We start from the raw sequence: 7,934 nt of genomic DNA on the forward strand, positions 1-7,934 counted from the left end.
ATTGGACACCAGTTCACACACACACAGAGGGTAATCTGTCCATTAAGAACAAAAGCCACAGGGTAGTGTCGCATGGCTAATTTGCATGTTACACGTTCATGTCATTTGCATCCACATCCACATGTTCCCACAGTGGTGGTGCTGCTGGAAGCTATTTGGGGGAAGCCACCACTACTGAACGACAGCCGGGTGGGCCACAAAAGCGAATGTCATCCGACAGCAAACACTTAGCAGTCCTAAAAAATAATCTAAATTACATTCAGTCTGAACCAGGCCTGGAATTTCATCCTTTTAGGGGCAAGGCCACTTGGCCTTTAGTGTTGTCAACTTTTTGAGGGCACAAGGCCAAGTGCCAGGGCATGAAGGCCATCATTAAAACAATGATTTTAAGTCCCCGGTCATCATTATTTTAGCTTAAAGGTTAAGGATGATTACATTTTTTTTAATTTAAAGGCGAACATTGGTTCAGAACAGTTCTTCTTAAATAGGCTACATTCATTGTTATAGCCCTGTTTCTGTTCTGCCTTGTTTGTTTTTCTTCTGCTATAGTCACAACTGTGTTCCTTGTTTTTAATTTTCTTCTATTGTTTATACTGTGCAAATTGTTCAGCACCTTCTAACTTTGTTTCAAAAGGTGCTTTATAAATAACATTTACTTAATTACTTACATAACTTTTGAATGAGGGCTTGGTTTAGAAAAGCCTATATTTTGTGCTAAAGTAATATATTGAATAACATATAAATGTAGATTTTAAGGCTAGACTGGCATATGGCATTGTGAGGCTGCAGGACTGAGGACTCTGGAGATAAGTCAAGTGTAAAAAGCATTTTGTACAATTGTGTGCTTATGAACATTTACCACGTTATGTCCGCATTGATACAGAAATGAATGATTATTAAGCGAGCGACGCGTGGTGTACAGTGAGCGCGCTCTGGTGCTTGGCTACTAGCGTTTGGCTAGTGATATTAGCCGTGTAGTGGCCAGCGTTGGCTGTTTAAACAATTTACTCTGTCAACTAACGTAGCAGACGATAGCGTGGTAAATGGTGGAGGAGTCCTGCAGTCTATGCTGTTGCGTGGTGTTGTTTTGTGAGTTTATATGTCCATGAAGACGAGTCACGTTGGTCTTAACACACGGGCTCTGTGTGATAATAATCCTGAAGCGCTGAGTGTCAGTGTGAGTGAGAGCTGTCAGTGCGTGTATGCGTGCATGGAGCGGAGGAGGAGGAGGCATAGAGTATATATATAAGGGAGGAGGGAGGAGGCAAAGTAACGCAAAATAATCAAACCACTTGGCAAATGGCAACACAACTACAATAGCCTACAGACAATACAAGTCTGCGCGAGACGTTTGGGGAAGGTTACCGTAAAGACTGGAAAATTGCGCAGAGGAAAAACGGTACTGCTGTGGGCGCCGGTCGGGGCACATGGGCACCGCGGCCACTGTGGCCGTCTGGGCATATAATTTTTCGAGGGGCACAAGGCCAAAGAGAGGGGCAACGACGGCCATGGCCGCCGTGAAATTCCTGCCCTGGTCTGAACGCTGTCGGTCACTTCTACAGCACAGCTTAGCTAATACTAGGAACGTCTAGTATGTTTGGAGTGTAATTATTCAGGCTGTTATAGAACAATACTCAACTGAATCAGTTTGTTGTTGACACGCTCAGGTGGGTTGCAAGATGTCCTGACATGAAGAGCAACTTTAACAGAAGGATTCTGTGACCCGAGTAAAGTAAAATATGGTCCCAGACCAGTACTAAAACCACATACCAAATTTTCATTTTCCTCCATTTTTAACAGATTAGGCTACTTCCCAATGCCATCTGTCATTAGTTATCCAAGGCACATACATAATACATTGCCTCAATGTCTTAAACTGTGTCCTTCTGAGCCCATAGGTCATGGTCTCTTTTTCTGGTTATGGGTGGTTCCTGTCTTGTGATATTCTGCAGGTGATATTCTGCTTTATTGCACAGAAGAGCAATGGTCAACCATCTACTTCACGATGACCGTTGCCATCATTACATATTTTACTTGTATTCACCGTTCTCAGGAACTTTTGGTACAGTATGGTGAGTTTAGCAATTATATTCTGTCCATTTCTATGTTTTGTAACCATTTGATAGCTTTTCTCGTTTCTGGTCTTTTCGAGCACTGCACACAAACAAACAAATCATCATCAGCAAAGTAATCACATACCAAAAGGTGTTGCACCTGAATGCATAAGGCAGAATATAGGCTATTAGACAATACATCACTGCCCATGAAGGCTTACCAGGATCAACTCGAGATAACATGGAAACAGTGGTTTCAGAACTTCACTGCCTTCAATGATGCCAGAGCGGTTTTGTAAGCGCAATTGGAAAAGAAATACGAAAAACAGAATATATGACAAATTTCATTTAACTAGACGTGGTAATCAAAACCTCAAGGATGCTATTGCTTACAACACCTGAAATGACCTTGCATGATCACAAAAACAAACCCAAGTCTAGGGAAACAGTGGTGACAGTGTTGAACAGGCAAATAAAAAGTAAATGTAGATACATTACACTTTATATTATTATAAATTATTGCAATCAAGAAAATATAAATATTGACACCTTAGTTATTACATAGTATTATATGTAGAATACAACAACAATAACATTAACGTTATTATTGTTATGACCAAGTAGTTAAAGAGAGGGTTAATAGGGTCAGGCTTCTGAGCATTCAATGACTCAATTCATTTATATTCACTCAAGAAAGAAACCTGAGTCTTTATTATGGAAGGAAAAAGGTTTTTTATTAATGCTCAGGGGAATCCACTTTTAAAAGTGTCTTGAATGGAAAGTGAAATGGCTTCGACATAAAATATGCAATAAATTCTATATTTAACTTTATTAGGGCTCAGAATTACGTTGTCTCTAGGATAAATAAATATTAAACATAGATTTTATTCAAATGTGTCCATTTCTAGTTTCAGCATTTAAAAAAAATAACAAACTAAAAAAAAGTTTATTCAAATGTGTCCATTTCTAGTTTTAGCATAAAAAAAAACAACAAACTAGAAAAAGTACTCCTCGGAGGACAGGTCTCCACCAGGTCAGGAATGTTTGTGATGTTTGGACAAAATGTGTAGGAGTAACATGGCAAAAATATGCAGTTTCACCACAATCAGACGCTGCGTTCATGATTTGCGGCATTTTGTTCTAAACGGGCCAGTCGTGCAAACTTTAGATGACAATCGTAGCAAATCAGGACGGAATATTAATATTATTAATAATATCTATTCTAACAAATCTGTTTCATCACATGAATAGAGATCATGTGTACTGCATTACCACTGTGGGTCAGGGAAAAAAGTACATAACAAATCAATATGTTGTTGTTTTTTGTTGCCATACATTTAAAAGTGCAACTTCAAAATAGGAATGTAATGGGGACCTTGAACTTGTTTGGCTGGCAGGGGGTGCACAGTGGGGTGGTGCACAGGACTATTGTGTGTCTGCATCTAGATCAACTGCATGGCCACAATGAGCTACACAAACACCTCTCTGAACACAACAGTGGGTCACTGGCTTCTCGTTTAGCGTTTTAAAACAGCAAAGCTTACTCAGCACATGGGGGTCTGCACCGACCCGGGCCCTCCAATTCAATTCAAACGGAACTGCATGTGCTTACACAAGCAACAGCTGCCCCTCCTGTGTCCCCCTGACACACACACACACACACCTTTGGTGGCCTGTAGTACAGCGTATACACGGCCCTTCCACTAGCCAGAGAGAAAAGACCAGAAGGGCACTCATTCCTGTGTGCGCACACCCACAGACTCCTGACTAGGCTTATCACAAACACATTCACGGTCATGCATTGCATTCCAAAAGGTGTGCTGAGGTACACTCACCTGTTTTGACTCTTCAGGTTCTTTGGTGGCAACAGCTTCCAATTCCGATTCTCTTAAAATAAAATGATAGAGAAAGGACAGAAGATTATCTTATGAAAAGTTTAATCTTTGCTGTGTGTCATCAGGACACTCATCAAAAAGATGACGAAAGAATTCCAAAAGGAATAATTTAAATGTTTTACTAGGACTGAGCATTATAGCAATGTTCTAGTTATCGTCTTGAATTTTTATATTGTAATACTATAAGTGTTGTCATTTCCTGGTTATAAATGTTGCATTACAGTAGTGATTTAGTTTTCTGAACTTACCCAACTACTGCTCTAGCCGTTCTTTTACCTGGCTTTATCTACTTATTTACTGATTATCAAACTCGATGTGTAAATATTTTGTGAAAGAGACAGTCATCCGGACAATTTGGCCACAAATTACAATATTGACAGAGGTATTCGAATATCTCCCTGCCCAAGTTTGTACTGTATTTGATTACCTATCAGATGACAAATGTTTGTGCAATGTGCATGCATTAGCTTTCATTTCACCTTTTGTCATTGTTGCTATAGTATAAAGATCAGCCTATGGCTCTCATGACCATTTCCTGTTCATGGTATTTTATAAAAGGGGTACGGTCATCTACATAATTTTCTCAATCCAGCCATTCCAACTGCAGCCGGAAGTTCGATGGAATGCATTGCAGTCAATGAGGGCCAGGTGGACCAACTTATGAACAACCATTTTTGAACAACCGAGACCTTTGTAAAATATCTAGTCCAGGAAAATAAGTCATATCACACTTATTTCTGCCGTGTTGCTTTTCGATTACTGTATAATTTTATAGAGGCACGCCCCCCCCCTTCTGACTGTTTATGCCATGACAAGTTGACAACCAAATCTGTCAATACTACAGAGCTATAAACTTTACATGGCGCTGTTCAGAAATAGTGTTTGTTCACAAGCAGGTCCAGCCGGCTTTCATTGACTCCCAAGTATTTCACTGAAATTCCGGATTCAGTTTGCCTCCCATGCGAGTCATTGGCCAAACTGGACGTTTTTTTACATAGTGCCATTTAATTGGCTCTGCAGCCGATTTGAACCCAGAAACACTTTAGAAGGTTTCATGCGTGTCTCCGGAAACTAAAGAGGAATGCTACCTTCTGGAAACCCAGGACTACAATTATGCACAAAGCCTACTCCAAAATGTAAACCAGACAAAAGAAAACACTCCATCATTCTCGGTTTCTCCAGTTTATTGTGAAGAGTCTAGGAAATTACCACAAGCCACCAGCCACATACTACTAAACACTGACTGGTCGGTTTGTCCACTCTACCTGTCATTTTGTCGAGATAATGACCCAATATTCTGAGGTTTTGTTCTGGTTGAACACATAACTGGTTGTAAACACACCGACAGGTGGACAAAACAAAATGGCTATAACTTGATTATACAGTTAACAGTAAAGTCTACATCTGACAGACAGTGTTCAAGTACACACATACTGTACATATTAACTTAACATGTTGTGCACAAGTGCACCTAAAAATCACAAGTGTCACTACTAAGCAAGACTTGAATTGCTAATCCCACCAAATGCTTATGGATGAGCAAAACCTAAAATGTACACAAATGTCATGTAGCCTATCCAAGTATCCAACTGTGAGTGAGGCATAGACAGACATCTGCTCTTTGCCTAGTTAGTCTAGTAATGGCTTATGGTAAGTTTAACTGCATAGCAAGCAAACAGACTCCAAGCCCCCGAGCTGGTGGACTGCAAGGTGAGCACCGTGAAAGGCTGGGGCTACTGCTCGGGTCCTGATCGGCCATTATCTCAGCTGTTGCCTGGCTTGCAGCTTAGCCAACATGGCTTCTCTGTAGTCTGTACTAGTCTGGTATTTTTCCAACACAGGCAAGAGCAGCAAACCTGCTACAACGGAACAACCTTACAACCATAGTCATTCAACTATATAAGGCTGAATATTTGCACGACTTTAGGCAAAGACTGTACACATGCAAACAAAGCTGCAATAAATAGAACTGTGCAGACAGTGCAGGTCTAATAATGTCAAAGTAGAAGAGCGATTAGAATGGGTGGCTGTTTCTACCGACAGAGGGTGTTGAAACACCAGTCAAAAGATCAGCGGGATGGTTACATTAGCTCGGAATGTAAAACATGTCGACGACTACTGTAGCATCCCATTGTATTCCTACTTGCAGTCATTTGTGGTTTGCCTAAAAGTCAAAGCACGTCTTAAATCCGTAACCAGTTTTTAAAAAAGCGACAAACATCCAGTGCACTTCCAACAACCTGCGCAAGCAGCTATGTTAGCTGCTAATGTTAGCCCACAGCGTCCGAAACGACATTGCTTTCTACTACCATCCAGACTCGAGTGTTGTTTGGTTTGAGAAACACACAAACCACTGGAAACCACTCAATACAAATAATATATATATTAAATACCAGTCATTCCGAAAAAACCAAACAGGATAAAACAACGCAGTTCGCGAGCTAATGTTAGCATTACGATTCCGAAACAGAACGAGCACACTAGAGTACAAATAGTCCCAAGTTCGATGTTTACATTAATACAGTCAGCCGCCGGGCTGAATGTGTACCTTAATGAAGGTCTAGTCTGTGGTGTTTTCATTTCACACATTCATATAAAAACTGCAATGCAACCTGGCCGCCTTCCTTGCCTTCTGCAGGGCTCACATTCACATACGAGCCTTTCGCTCAACAAAAATGAAAAATTAAGATTTTTCAAAAGGGGAAAGAGTGTAGACAGTAGACAATTTGTCAGTTGAAATACCGGTATATAAACATTTGCGGAGCAAACGACTCGCGCTAAGATATTGTAAACATTTACATTTTTTTAACTCATACCGATAATAGCAGATCTACAAGATCGCAGCTCGCCGCAACGCAACGCGTGGTGAGCTTGCAGATCTGCTATTTTCGGCGCGCGACACCGCCGCACGACGAGCCGACGCAGGGCTCTCCACACATTCACGGTAACAACAGTCAGCGGGTAAAACTGAACTACGCCAGTCAGTCAGTGTGCTGCCGCTGCTGGGAGGCTAAAACACCGGCTTAAAAAAACAACACAAACACTCACATGTAAACAAAAACACCCGCCAGGCGGCCTTACCTCATAAAGTATAAAGTGCAACAGAGCGGAAAGGAAAGCCGGCTGTAAGGCTAAATAAAATTCAACGCGTTTTGCAGCATCTACGAGGGGAGGCATTCGTCCTGCATGATCGCCATTTTCTCTTGACTCGCTGTAATAACCTTCTCTGCTTGCTTTCCCCTCCTCCCTCTCTCTAGCTCGCTCTCTCGCTCTGACGCACGCACCCTCCCCCCCTCTCTCTCTCTCTCTCTCTCTCTCTCTCTCTATTCCATTTCAATTCAAAAGGAGCTTTATTTATTGCCATGATAAAACATACGTTTACAATGCCAAGGCAAAAGTGGAACAATAATCAAAACAACAATGTATATATATGTACAAATAAATATTGAATAAAATAAAGGGGTCTCTCTCTCTCTCTCTCTCTCTCTCTCTCTCTCTCTCTCTCTCTCTCTCTCTCTCTCTCTCTCTCTCTCTCTGGCATTCACTTGTCTAGTCTCAGGAGTGGAGTGGGGGTAGTAGGCTAGTAGCGACGGCAGAGCAACTCAGGAGAGGAAACCTCACCACTTCCTCTTGACAGAAACAGTAGAGCAAAATGCCTGGGTGGTGTGATGATGGGTGAACAAAACTGTGTCCAAAAACTCAGTTGCTTGTTGATTGTGGAAATACTAGTGTAAAGTGATTGTTTCTGTTTCAATATCCTGACTCCAATGTAACAACAACATTACAGTAGTCTAAAATAAATAAACAGGATGGTATGGTGGTAGAGTGTTGTGCCTCATAGGCTGTATAGTACTGTATAGTAAATTAGTAATGGTCATGGTCACACTCCATATTTCTAAGGGGACCTCTCTCAAAAGATGTTAAAAAAACACAAACATTTATAGCTTACCCATGAGTGTCTGTCTGTCTGTCTGTCTGTCTGTCT

The 7,934-nt window shown here is 41.2% G+C and overlaps 1 protein-coding gene across 1 annotated transcript in view; it reads right to left on the reverse strand.

Moving 5' to 3' along the window:
- The window catches only part of LOC306936982 (trinucleotide repeat-containing gene 6A protein-like), a 51,775-nt gene extending 44,592 nt beyond the window's left edge, over positions 1-7,183 (reverse strand). Inside the window, exons 1-2 of the mRNA XM_079520649.1 lie at positions 7,031-7,183; positions 3,890-3,941 (exon numbers count right to left, since the gene is read on the reverse strand). The gene's annotated coding sequence lies outside the window, so the exon portion shown is untranslated. The remainder of the gene's footprint in view (positions 1-3,889; positions 3,942-7,030) is intronic.
- Positions 7,184-7,934: the final 751 nt, after the last annotated feature.

The sequence above is a fragment of the Electrona antarctica genome (genome assembly GCF_951216825.1).
Source record: "Electrona antarctica genome assembly, chromosome: 14".
NCBI classification, from domain to species: domain Eukaryota; kingdom Metazoa; phylum Chordata; class Actinopteri; order Myctophiformes; family Myctophidae; genus Electrona; species Electrona antarctica.